The sequence below is a fragment of the Megascapheus bottae genome, chromosome 24 (genome assembly GCF_031878675.1).
Source record: "Megascapheus bottae isolate mThoBot1 chromosome 24, mThoBot2.hap1, whole genome shotgun sequence".
In the NCBI taxonomy this organism is placed as follows: Eukaryota; Metazoa; Chordata; class Mammalia; order Rodentia; family Geomyidae; genus Megascapheus; species Megascapheus bottae.
Window position 1 is genome coordinate 23,378,725 of NC_143532.1, and position 14,884 is coordinate 23,393,608.

A 14,884-nucleotide genomic window follows, 5' to 3' on the forward strand; every position below is an offset into this window, starting at 1 on the left:
GTTTCACCTCAGAAAACTTTTTGTGAGTCTAGATGATGGCATTATGAATGGTAATTTTAAAAAAAGGAAAAGAAAAGATCTCAGAGAGAGTGATGGAAAAGCAAACAATGAGAAAAGAATTCAAGTATCAACTCATAATATGTGTGTGCATATATGCACATCCATACATATGTGTGTGTGTGTGTGTGTGTGTGTGTACATATATTCTCTTGCCTTCCCACAAAGCAGCTCCCAATATCTTCCCAAGCTCAATGTCCTTAAACTTAGAATCTGTCCTGGAATAGGAAAATTAGTTTAGTTGAGCAGGATGACAGCTCTTAGTCATTGAACCATTTTCTTCTCCATCTGTGAGATACTTTAGTAAAGTACTAAAAGAAGATACTCCAAGACAGAGGATCTCACCTGGGAAACCATTTGTAAAAAACCCACCCAGGTTTCCTCTTCTAACAAGTAAATCATGGGAGGTGGAATTCAGGTACCAAGAATGAGCAGCTCCTTAGGTAATTTGTATGTGCAGTCAATATGAGGCTTACTTCCTTCAAGAGTTATGTCAATTTCTAAGGTCTTGTGTGACATTACAAGGTCTTTCAGAGGTGTCCACGTCAGTTCAGTGGTTATCAGCCTTCTATGCGTAGGACAAGAGACCAATAACAGGATAGAGAACTTTGCTTTCTGCAGTCTCCATAGCATCCTCCTTCTTTCTCTGTCCTACTGAATGTCTGACATTTTTTTCTGGACCAACACACATCTATGCTACATCTAATAGTATAGGCTCCTCTGCCTAATAACTACTCCATGGCCTCCAATTTATAGCCGTGATGGTCAACAATTCCTGAAATACTCTGTGGCCTGGACTAGTCAATCAGAGTATCCCCTTCTTTACCTGGGTCAAGAACAGGCATGTGACTGAATCCTAGTTAAGAAAGGACAAGTTCCTGGACCACTGAGAGCTGCACAGGCACTGTAGCAGTGTGGCCTGTCACCTGGCCCTGTGACAGCTTTGTGTCAGAGGTGACACATTCATAGGCAACCCTAGCTATTTCGGAGGCACCCGAGGAGAGGGGTGCTCTGAATAAAAATTAAAACACTGGGAATGTGGCTAAGTGGTACAGTGCTTACCTAATATTCATGAAGCCCTGGATTCGATTCCTCAGCAACAACATAGCCAGAAAAAGCCAGAAGTGAGGCTGTGATTCAAGCGATAGAGTGCTGGTCTTCAGCAAAATATGCTCAGGGACAGTGCCCAGGCCCCGACTTCAAGTCCCAGGACTGGCAAGGAAAAAAATAAAAAGCACTAAAGCAAAAACCACTAAGGTAGATAGCCCCTAATTCAGTCTTCAGTCTCACACAAACAAGTAAGCAAACAAACAATCTCTAGACTTCCAGACTACAGAAGCCCTGGGCCTCTTTTCTTGAATCAGTTCATGTTCACTGGCCTATTTGTCACTTACAGCAACATGTCCTTAGTCCCTCCTTTGGTCCTTTGCAAAGGAAATGCCAGTGAGTCCTCTGTGTGCAGCTGTGACTGTGCTGAAGCGTAAAGAGGCATGGGAGTCCCTGTCTAGAAGGGATAACTCGGATGTAGCCCACTCACCCCCAGACACAGTGGGGTGCAGAGACACACCGGATGCGAGGAGTGTGAAGGTTACTAAAATGAAAATGAATTCAGCAAGTCATAGAGAAGATGTTCCTGCATCTGTCCACTATCTATCCACTGGAGAGGTAGGAAACACAACCTTCCACACAGGCCCTCTGCAGCCTTCTATGAGAAGTAACTAGGTAAGACTTCAGCCGAAGAGCCACGAGCAAAACATGGATAAAATCTACCCTTGTGTTAATTTCTTGTGGCTGAGATTAGTATTTCCAAACATCTCCTCTCTCTTTTTTTGCCTTTAAAAATGCCTCTACTTCTTTGAATGCACTCATAGCTTACCACAACATACACACCCACATAGAGGTGTTCCGCTATCCCCAAATAAACATCAGAGAATCTCACTCTGCTTCTTCTGGAGTTGTAATTTTTGTCCACGTCTCTTCCCCTGTCTTCTTGTGTGGAGACACCATGCACAGACACCTGGAGAACAGCCCAAGTGGAGTCTCACTGGGCAGAAGCTGTGCGAGTCATAGATGTGCCTCTAAACATGGCCTTCGCTTTGTTTTGCCTTGAAGCGTTAGGGAGAACCTGTTTAAGGATGATCCAGTATCACAAAGGGTGAGCTAGGGAAGTATTTGGTGTTATCTCCATTCAGAATTCTGTTCTGAATAAAATGTACACATGATGTGAGCCTTTATTGGCTGACAAGAATAGTAGAGCAGTGGGTTATGGGGATTTGTTTAGTGTCAGACACTTCAGGTGTGCATGGGAGTATGCATATATACATATATATATCAGAATTTATATAATATATTCCTTTCATTCTTCCAGACATAGAAGGGTATTCTTGTTATTTTGTGCCTGTGAAATCCAAGGTACGAAAGCTTAAGTAATTTTCTCAGAGCCACAGTCATGCAGGGGCAGATACAGGACTTGAACTGTAGAATTTGCATTCCAGGGTGCAGACTCTTATGGAGAATGTGGAGTGTTACCATATACAAAGCTACTTACTGAATCTAGAACCAAGCCCTACAGCAGAAAAAAAAGTTGCAGGATTCAGGGTTCCAAAGAACATCCCAGGCAGGTGTTGGAGTTCATAGCCTCAATTAGCCCCCGACACGAGTGGCATGTCTGCTTGGTTGGACTTGGGTTGTTTAATATGCCTTGGTTTGGAGAAGCTGTCTAATGGGATAAGATGCACAGTGACTCAGAAATCAGCTGTGTGACCAAGTGGTAGGTTAGAATATAGTACCTGACCAGTGACCCCATGAGGGATAGTTTGTTGGTAGGAAAAAATGGTTAACAATATTGTGGTTTTTAAAATGTAATATCTAATTCCCCAGGCATTTTTACTTCTAACCATAGCTCTGAATTACAACCTAATTAGCAGCGGTGACTCCAGATTGGAGCTTTCTTCTCCCAGGGCCTGAGGGCTGTTGGAGGGTGCTTCTTGGTTGTCTCCCACTGGCAATCCACTGGTTTCAGTATGCTCAATTTTTCCTCCTTTGTCCCAAATAGTTCAATGGAACAAAGAGGCACAATCTTACTTCTTGCCACACCTTACATTTTGCTTTTTGCTTTCTGTTTCTTTTCCTTAAGGTTAAAAAACAAAGCATTTCCATATGGCTATTCTCTTCCTGTGGCTAGAAGTTAGCTCTGAAATTTCAAAGAAGCCTGCTCTGTTCAAGATTTAAGGAAACAATCACTGCACAGCAAACATTGATATGACTTTTAATGGCCATTTACTTGATTAATATCCTTTGATGTTACAAGACAGTGTGAGACACAGCGATTTAATGAAAGTCAACTACAAAGCGTAGACCAGGTGTGTTACTAAGAAACAATCTCTTGTGTGATTTAATTAGTCAAAGCATTGCAGGGAGCAATTATAAGCCACCTTACAGAAGTGACAGCAATATGGAACCCTCTGCTCTAAATTGGTTTTGTTTTTAAAGAAAGAAACAATGATTTACTAACTGTATATCTCAAGGGGAAAATCTCCTTTAATTGAGAGCATGAAGAGAAGGAAGAAGAGGAAGAAGAAGAAGAAGAAGAAGAAGAAGAAGAAAAAGAAGAAGAAGAAGAAGAAGAAGAAGGAGGAGGAGGAGGAGGGGGAGGAAAAGGAGGAGGAGGAGGGAAAGGAGGAGGAGGAGGAGGAAGAGGAGGAGAAAAAGGAGGAGAAGGAGGAGGATGTGGGGGGGAGGAAGGAGGAGAAAGAGAACATATTCATTACAATTTTAGATGTTCCATCATCTCCCTAATTTTATACTGGAAAAATTTTAAAAAATTAATTCATAATTACTTCTAAGAGGACTTGAAAAATAATTGTTTCTGTTATGTTTTCTTAGTCACTGTCTCTTTTTCTTAAACTCCTCTCTGTCAATATTATTTTTTAAATGGGCATTTCAATTGGTGTGGCAATTTTGGAGAAATCCTGAAATGATCCCACCTTGTCAGGCTGAAGTCTGGACATAGACTTTGTCTTTATTGTACTGTTACATATAAAGGAATTAGACTTGCTAGAGTTTGATGGGTCCTCTACCCCACTTCCCCACCCTTAAAAAAATCCTTATGCTTTGGTTTAATGATGTGTCAACCTACCATGGAAAGATTGACTGGCATAATGCTTATTACTTAAGATAAAGATAGATCTCTTTGGTGATGTGGGAGCTTTACAATAGATAGGGTCTTATCAGGAAAAGTCCGCCTCACCCAAGTAGGATTTGTGACTGACTTCTACATTTCAGTTTTCTATACTTTGACTAAAATAAAGGAGACAGGTGTTCTGTGTAGAGGAAATAAAGACTTGAGAACAGAAATGGACATTTTCCTTCTCCATCCAGCTCCAGCTTTCCCAATTAGAGGCCTAGAGTGAATATGTGTATTGAGAGTCCAAATTTCCTTAAAATGTGAGGCCTTGAACGTCATCTATTCTGAGAATAATTTGTCTGAGGTTACTGGGCACTGTTGGGTAGAATGAGTTTGGATTCTTGCACCTTATACAGATCTTTTCAAGTATCTAAGGTGCTGTCTAAGGTTCAGTCTCTTTGTGTGTGTGTGTGTATGTGTGTGTGTGTGTGTGTTGTTATTGTTGTTTTTGTTGTTGTTATTTCTCTTTGTGTGTACCACAACTGAGGCTTTGAAACTCAGATCCTTTCCAGCTTGGCTTTTTCACTTGAGATCGGTACTCTACCAATTGAGCCACTGTTCTACTTCTGGAATTTTGGTGATTAATTGAAAATAAGAGTTTCATGGAGTTTTCTTCCAGAGCTGACTTAAAGAAATGATTGTCTAGGAGCCAAGAGCGTGGCCTAGTAGTAGAGTGCTTACCTAGCATGTACCAAGCCTTGGGTTCAATTCCTTGATACCACATACACTGAAAAGGCTGGAAATGGGGCTGTGGCTCAAGTGGTAGAGTGCTAGTCTTGAGAAAGCCCAAGGACAGTGCCCATGCCAGGAGTTTGAACCCATGGGGGAGGGGTTGAGGGAGCCCTTTTTAGCTGTTGGGGGAAATTATAGAACTTTAGGTAAGCCTCTGCATTCTAAAACCCTTAGCTCTAAGCCCTGTGGGTGTTGATAAAATCTGTTATCAAATATGATTTTTTTTGCCAGTCCTGGGCTTGAGCTTAGGGCCTGAGCACTGTCCTTGATTTTGTCTCAAGACTAGAGCTCTACCACTTGAGCCTCAGTACCACTTCCGGCTTTTTTTCTATGTATGTGGTACCAAGGAATCGCACCTGGGTCTTCATGCATGCTAAGCAAGCATTCTACCACTAGGACAAACTCCCGACTCCAAATATGATTTTTCTTATATATACCTCTTAAACTTGAAAAGAAACACATGAATTGATTTTTTTTTTAAAGTTCACCAAGGATGCTATTCAAAATGCCCAACCCTAGGGGCCCATGCATTGGCCAATCAGGAGAATCCTGTCTTAGACAACCAGTGCTGCCTAATGGTCTCTCTGCTGCAGTGTCTGCTCTGCAAATGACTTCTGTAACCAACCATCCCTGACTTTTTATTCTTGGATTGGTTTACAATATTTAGAGAGTCTTGTGTGCTTTCATGTAGATCAACACTGAATTGGGAATATTTGAGGGACAGTTTTTCTATGACTGACACCATCATATAAGTGGTTATCCCAAATGTGTTGCTTTTTTTTTATTATAGATCTCTAAGCATCAATACAGCTTAGGCAGGTCCAACAGTCATGGATGCTTTAAAATCCTACATGTGCACATTTTTGGATGAATGCAGATGTTATGAATAAATCATTACTTGGTTAAAAATACCATTAAATTAACTGTTTTAGGAAAGCAAAAACTATCAGCCACCATGGTTATCTGAGAGATATTCTGTTAGGAAAAAGACTAAAACAAAGAAATGAACGAAAAGGTGTGGGTAGTCACGTATTAGCCTGGTTAGGCATAAAATTTTTGGAGGGATCCAGCAAACAAATGCAGGAATTAATAAAGTCATTGCTTTTGTGGAGGAAACTATGGCATAAAGGATAGTTGGGAGACAATATTTTGGTAGATTTAGACCTTTGAATCATGTTATTACACCACAAAACATGGTAGGAGAAGAAAGTGTCTTGCTGGCTGATGTTGATTTTCTTGGTCAGGCCAATGACCCCCAACAATTGTCCTCAGATCAGATCAAGTAATTGAGTGCTTAAATTACTATCAGAAACCCCAAGGGAGCTCTCTGGGCTTTTCTGAAATAAACTGCAGACTGAAAATCCTTCCTTGCAAAACGAAACATTTTTTTAAAAAAAGGTAAACATAAAATATAGATCCACTACATTGAAATCATTTCATTGGAACGCAAACAAATAATCCCTAGAGAACCCAGTCCATCAAACAGCAGCTGCTACTCCTAGGGTCCTTCCCCTTTTCAGGCTGTGTTTGACCTTTGGGTCCCAGAGGTCATGCATTAACCCATAGGTTCTGTGAGTGGCAGGAGATGGAGGAGCAGCTGTTCCTGGAGGCCGAGAGCCCAGATGCCAAGGCTTGGACCTCAGGGCTCTACCACCCCTCACCCCTTTCCAAATAGCCAGATTAAGGAAGAAAATCTCCAAGCTAGGAAGATTTTTAATATACTGTTCTTTTTTTTTTTCAATATGGGACTTTGAATTTCAAGTCTTGTACTTTGTAGGCAAGTGTGCTACCACTTGAACCATTCCATTGGCCCTTTTTGCGTTGTCTATTTTTTGAGACAGGTCCCATTTTTAAGCATGGGTTAGATTGAACTTCAGTCTTATTCGTGTCAACCTGATGTACAGCAATGACAGTTTCCACATCACATCCAGCCTTTGGATGGCATTTTTTTTTAACCAGGTTGGCCTCAAACAATGATACCATGATCTCAGCCTCTCAAGTAATTAGGGTTATAGGTTTGAGGTGCTGTATTAAGTATTTAATATTATCCCATCAATAAGCTGGGATTCTCTCTGTATGGTTTCCAAGAGATGTAGTTGAACCAAGCTTTTGTAATAAATGGGATCCCAAGCAGGCTCTCCCCTGAGGAAGAGGATGGGATTCTCAGGACCAAAGGGCGTGATTGTCGTTTGTATATCTGTGTTATGACATTGGGAACTTCAGGACCCCATGTAGTCCTGTAGGTTTCAACTAGCTTCTGCTAAATGCTCGCAATGGATCAAAGTGCTCACGAGGGACCAGATGGCTTAGGGATAATTCAGATACTCCAAGGATATACACGCCATAGTCTGCTGTGTGTGCACCTTAGAACATCCAGAAAAGAAAAATGACATGGTAATGCTTCTATTTGCACAAAATCATTCCTGGAACATTTTGGTTTTATTCCATATATTTTTGTATTGTAATTAATAGAAGGGTTACATTATATTCACCAGATAGAAGATGCATTACTTCACATTGATATCCTTTCTCATGTCTTGGTTCCCATTTTTCTCCCTCCACCCCTGCCCCTCATCTTGTTTTCACCCTTTCCCTATCCTATTTCAAATAACAAATAAACATATATACAATATATCAGATAACAAGGTGAAATACTGTAACAATATGAGATATCCAAGGGACAGCAAAAGAGATGAGAAATAACAGTACAAACAAAAGCCATATAATGAGTAATTGTTGTCCTGGAACATTTTGGATAAATACTATATTATGGTCTTCTCTTTCCTTATCTTGTTAATTAAAAAAATTCACCATTTTCTTTTGCTGATATTAAGTTCTGCCATTGAAGCCCCGATGCCTTTCCCCTGTGGAAGGTATTCCAGTTTTGTTGTGACTTGAGGGGACCAATTTCCAAAAGATGAAAAGAAAAATCGATTAGAAAATAAATGGGCCTCTTTACCTCCTGAATCTCTCAGCCTTCCTGACCTTAAACATGTACAATCTTTATTACCTGCTGAAAGAGAACCTGTTTTATGAAATATAGGTGGGGGAATAGTACAGATTAGTCCTGTTAGATAATGTCCAGCATTTAAAAGATATGTAATATCTCAGTTGTTCTCAGTTTTGTACATTGGAGCTTTCTGAAAAGTTTGAATGAATAGGGTATATGCCTCTAGATTTTTTTTATGTTCAAAGACAATTTTGACATATAGTTAAAGAACTATAGTTAAGGAACTGTTATGGTTACAAAATGAAAGTTAATTAAATTAAGAAAGAAATAAAAGTATAATCAGGCTAAAAAGCAATTTCATTTGTTAGAGAGGAGATAAGAATTATTAAATATCACAAGGCAAACTTGAATTTAAAGAGTTTTCCTTTTGCTAGCGCACTGTCAATTTGAGTTGTGTCAGGTGCTTTCCTAGATACTGAAGGATTAGTGGGAAAGATGATGGGTAGGTGCTTTCACCACCTCATTTATTTGTTTAACATAAGCAAATTGTGATGCCTCTGAATAACTATTAGAAAGCACACATGCACACATTTGAGGTTCAGATAACTTTTAACGTGTTAAAATCTGCCTGTGTGTCTGTGAGGATGTTTCAAGAGGGGAGTGGTGGTTTGTGAACTGGTACTTCTGGGTAAAGACTGCCTCTCACCCAGAGCGTGAGCAGCATCCAATTTGTTTAGGGCCCAAAAGACAAAAACCAGGCCCAGGAAGGGTGAATTTCCTTTCGGTTAATCAGCTGTGTATTGACCGTTTCTTGGTCTGAAACATCTCAGCTACTGGTTTCTGAGCTTTGGGCGCTGAGTGCATACCCCCATCCTCCTGTCATGGTCCATCCCTGCTCCAATGCTCCCATTCTTCATTTGTAGGCCTTTATACTTATCCAAAAATGATTGTATGTTCATATTAGATAACTAGATATCAAAGTGATACTTGTTGTAAGAGATGTTTTATTCAGGTAGGGCCAATTTGTTAAAAAGGCTCTACAACTTTGAAAGTATATGCATCTAATAATAATTTCCCCAACTATGTGCAATAAGACTTGACAGAATGAAAGGGAGTAAACCATGAATCCACTATCAAAACCTCAGCACTTCTTTGTCAGTAAAGTTTCTTTGAAGAGTAAACAAATCAGAAAGAGCAGATTTGATCCTCATTACCAAACAACATGACGTAAGTAGCATTTATAAAATTAGCATTTGTAGTTGTGTATGATAATATATGTAGATGTTCCCATCGCTGTGAGACAGCGTAATTGTGAGCTTGAGACCAACTTGGATTTTACAGCAAGACCTAGTCTCAAAACAACAGCAACAAATCTTCACTTAATGGATGTAGAAAAAAAATAGCCTTATCAAGAACACACGAATGATAAACAAAGATAGGCCACATTCTGGTGCATAAATCAAATCATCCTTCCAGATTCAAATATTGAATTCATACAAAATAATGCTATCTATGACCCAATTAGATTAAAAATCAATGATAAAACTATTTATTTTTTCTACAATTCCTCAAATTCTTGGAAATCAAGCAACACACTACTAAGTCACTGAAGGAATACAGAAGAAAAATAGAAGAGTTTTTCCTTTAACTCCATGACAATTAAATATCAAACCCACAGGTTATAGCATAAGTTATACTAAGGGAGAATTTTATCCTGAAATACATAGGTTGGAAAAGGAGAAGATGTGAAATAAATTATGTAAACTGCTATCTTGAGAAACTAGGAAAAATAGAGCAAAATATATAAAAGTCAGGAGAATGGAAATCAATTGAAAAATAGCAAGTGAAAAAAATAATTGTGCATTAACAAATGTTAACAGAATTGATCAACTTCAACAAGACCTGTCAAGAAAACACAAAAGCCAACATTAAGGCACTGGTGGGTTCACACTAGTAATTCTAATTATTCAGGAGGCTGAGATCTGAGGACCACCATTTGAAGCCACTCTAGGTAGATAAATCCAAAGAGGTTTTATTTCTAATTAACCAGTAGAAAGTTGAAAGTGGGCACCTGGCTTAAGTGGTAAGAATAATATTCATGAGCAAAAGTGCTAAGCAAGAACATGAGGCCCTGAGTTCAAACCTTAGTACTCACACAGAAAAAGGAAAGGAAAAATAAAAAGGAAGGAAGAAGTGTTTGCCATAGATTCTTTATGCTGCCAAATTTCATAACATAGATGAAGTTTTAAGATGAATCTTTTAAGAAATATGATTTATTAGAACAGAATTTTAAAAGAAGCAAATATACAAGAATGGCTTTACATCTAAAAAATTGAAGTCAATTAAAAGTCTAATTCACAACACTGTATCTTGTCTTTAACAACTTCACTGGTAAGTCTACTACATGTTTGAGGAAAAAATAATTCTCATCTTATGTAAACTTATTTTAAAAATAGAGGAAGGAGTTTCTAACTCATTTTCAAAGCAGCATACCAAGACCTGGCTGGAACATTCTGAAGAAAGAACACCGCAGGGTACAAGCCCTCATTAAGCAGACCAAAAAGTCCTTCAGGTAGCATTAACAATTAACGCAGCCATTTATAAAAGGCATAGTACTTGATAACCAAGTGGATTTAATTCCAGAAGCACGGATTATTTTAACATTCAAAATCCAATATAAATTTGTCACATTTACAGAGTATAAGAGAAATTTTGTATCATAAGCACAAATAGGTACAGAAAAGGCATCTGATGAAATCCAACCTACACTTGTGATTCTGATCCTGGAAAAAGAACTTCTGAGCAAATTTGAAGTAGAAAAGATTTCCCTCAGTCTAACATGGGGAGCTCTAAAACAAAAGATCCTTAGCAATGGTGAAATGGTGGGAAATGCTAGCGTCATTTATGAACATTGTTTTATTGAGCCGGTACTAGGGACTGAACTTAAGACCTCACATTCTCACTTGGATTTGAGACATTTGAGCCATAATTCCATGTGTGCTTTCTTTCTTGGCTAATCAAACATAAGAATCTCAGAGATTTTTCTTCTGGTGGAGCTGGCTTCTAACTGTGATCCTCAAATCTCAGCCTCCTGAGAAGCTCAGATTGAAGGCATGAGGTACCAGCACCTCGTGTGAACATTATTTTAATGATGAAATATTGATAATACCCATCCTAAGATTAGCAACAAGCAAGTATTTATCTAAGTCATTTATCTGCAACATTGCACTGGAATGCAACTAGCAAAACATGGGAAACCTTCCTGTGAAACAATTTGATTTTACATGATTGTGTCTCCAAAAGAGCCTAAGAAATGAGTAGATCTAATTCACCAACTCAGCAAAGTCTTGGTATAAAACAGTTCAATGAGCAGTTGGAAATAAAATTTGAACATATCATTCATAAAAGCACAAAACTTAGAACATATCTAGAAACAAATTTAATTTAAAAAACTGTCAAAAACCTTCTCTGCTTATATCTGTAAAATATTGCTAAATAAATACTATTTTGCCATGCTTCTGTTTGGAAAACTCAATATTGTAAAGACATCAATTTTCACCAAAATTACTTGATATACAGTCAATGTAGTTTCAACCACAAAGGTATTATATTTGCTATTTCTCATTTGAGTTTGAACTCATGACCTCACATTTTGTGAGGTACTCTACCACTTAGGCCACATCTTCAGCTCTACTTTTTCATAGTTATTTTGGAGATAGCATCTAGTAAGCTTTTCTGCCCAGGTTGTTTTTAAGCATGATAGCCTGGACCTTAGCCTCTTGAGTAGTTAAGATTATACCTATGAGTCCCCATCATCTGGTCCAGATTTTCTTTTGATAGAAACAGACACTGCTGCTAAAATTTTCATGCAATTTTGATCAAAATTATATTCATAAAAAGTTAGACAAGTGAACACTACTTGATTTCAAGACTTGGCGTACATTTACAATAGCCAAGATAGTGTAGCACTGACTGAAGTAAACACAAACAAATGAATCAGAGAACTAAAAAAAAAGTCCAAGAAATAATTCACAGGCACACAATCAATCACCTTTGGAAGAAAGCATCCTTACATTTAAATGGAAATAAAAGATACTTTTAGGCTCATGCCTAAATCCTAGCTACTCAGGAGGCTGAGATCTGAGGATCATGGTTTGATACCATCTTGGGCAGAAAGGTCCCTGTGACACCCTGATTGTGTGTGTGTGTGTGTGTGTGTGTGTGTGTGTGTGTGTGTGTGCATCTATCGATCCATCTATCTAGCATCTGTCTATTGCTAGCCTTAGAAATAAAAGCTCAGGAACAGAGAGGCTAGCTACTAATCCCTGAGTTCAAGCCCTAGGACCAACACACACACACACACACACACACACACACACACACACACACACACACACACACACACATTAACTGGCAATAAAATCCAGATAAGTAGGTAAAAGCTAAAACTACAAGACTCTTAGATGAAAATAATATAGACAAACATGTTTATGACCTAGCTAGGCATAGAGAAAAGTCATTTTTTAGGGAAAACAAAGCAATGCAAAAACAATGAAGTGAAAAGTCTGACTTCATGAAGTTTGAAATTTCTGTCATTGGTAGTTCTGATTATAGAAATGAAAAGCTATGCCACAGAATGGAGAAAACACTTATTTTATTTTTTTGCAAAGTGCTCTGTGTGCATGAATTCAGATAACTAATATATAAAGAATTAGTGCACGTAAATGACAAAAATAAAAATGAGTCATTATATAATGTGTAAAGAGTAGATAGTTCCTCCCAACAAGGCATTATCAGTGCTTCTTAAGTGCACAATAGCTGTTCATTTACATAAATATAGGAACAAGTTTATATTAGAGCCATACTAAGAAATTACCATATGCTTACTAAACACCTGTAAAATATAAAAATATCCAGTGTTAGATGATGCAATGCAAATAATGGGGGAGGGGCTATTGCATATTATTGTGAAAGTAGAAAAATAGACAACCATGTTGCAAAACTGGTGCTCAAGACTATATATTAGAGAAAACAGGATGGCAAAAGAGGCCAGGGAAGGGCCTTTTTTTGAGGAATGATGAATGAATTTGATTTTTGGAAAAAAGGGTATCATTAACTGGGTAAGGCAGAGGACGAGGAACAAGTGCTTCAGGACACAGCATATGAGAAGGTCCTGTGGTGAAGAGAAACATGCTTCATTCAACAAACTGAAAGGCAGCCAACAGAGCAGCTGTACAGTGAAGGATATGGGAAGGCCAGACTTGGAAAGGTCAAGACTTTCAAGATGTACCCCAAGATATGAATAGGAAGCTGGTTTTAAACATTCCTCTTTAAAGATATTTGGCTAGTTTTTGTATGTGAATGGGTGGGGGCAGTGATGTAGTCAGGGCCTTGAGCTCTCATGGTCTTGGTTGCACACAACTGGCATCTACCACTCGAGTCATGTTGCCAGCATAGCTGGGTGATTGCAGAGAGAGCCTAACAGACTTTTCTGCCTAGGCTGACTTTGACCTATGGTCCTCTGGATCTCAGCCCCCTGAGTAGTTAGGATGACAGGTGTATTGGCTAGCATATTTATGAAGAGCAAGGTGATCCTCAGTTTCCCCCACCGCTGGGGCTATGTCTAGATGGAGTCAGGCAGCGCTGAGACCACACTGATGGTGATGCTCTTTCCCCAGGGGAGGGGGATGTCCCCTCACACTTGCTTAATGCACTCTGCCTCCTTACAGGGTCGTTCAGCACCTCGGTATATGGGGATCATTTTTCTATTTGATTCAAAGTAGTTAGACGAAATGGTTGGAGAAATAAAAATAATTTAGGTTATAAAGGAGAAAGCTAACCATATGATAGGTTGCCATAAAGGAAGACAGACATTAATGTGCTGTAATACGCAATTGGAACTTAGAGGGGAATGAGTTATTTGCCACCATAACCAAGAGGTTGAGCAGGTTGTGTGGAGATGTACTGGAAGGAGGTTTGCTTCTTCCACGAGCTTGTCTCATTTGATGGGTGTCTACATGGTGTCCACAAGCTTCCAGGAGACGCATGCTACTAATGAGGAAAAAGTCTGCGTTTAAGCTCATTCATTTCAGAGTTCTGGCTGCTGAACCATTGTGAGAGATGATCCTTTCTTGGCTCCAGTGTGCCGTGATGCTCTAATTCTGTGTGAACTTGGAAAATATTGAATGAAACTATTAAGAGAAGCAAAATGTAAGGTGAACCCTAATTTATGGAACCCTGTCTTAGCAGGTGTAGGATTAGGGGCTTAAAAGAGAAATGGGGTGATATATACTTTAACCAAAGGAAAGAACTGGTTTTAACCTCTATGTTCTTTTGTCACACATTTACCAATCAGTTATAAACCGAGGGCTTATTAGGAAAGCATTTTTATTAGGTTAGAGTCTGAATTTGTCATGGTAGTTTGAATGTCTGTGTGATCGGACCCAGAGAGCCTCATTTCTTTAAATATATACTAGATGTTTCCCTTTATCCCAGCAGTTCTGCAAGGGGAGAAATCGCATCACCCGCTGGTGGGCACTTCTGACCACAGGAGGCCGGAAGGCCCAGAGGCCTGGGGACTGTGTTCTAATCCTGTCAGGGATGCTCCAAGAAAGGGAACCAGGATGCAAGGCCCGAGCATGGACCTTTGGTGTCTCACTTCTACCAAGCTCCAAATTACTCACATTGGAAATTCTTCTAGTGTCTGACAAACTCCATTTCTCTATCAATAAGTTGACTGCTTCGATGTTTCACCATTGCTCAACCCCATCTCCTCATCACACTCCCTAGAGGACAGTCTTGAGCCAAGGGGAGGTTGCCTTGTCTACTCCTCCTCCTAAAGGCTTTGTATATGGAATAGTTGCTCTCTCATTCCAACTAAGGCTTGCCAGCCTTCCTCCTTCCTCCATCTCTTAATTCTGGTGTGCTGGAGCTTTCACCTACTGCTTTTTCTCGGTGTT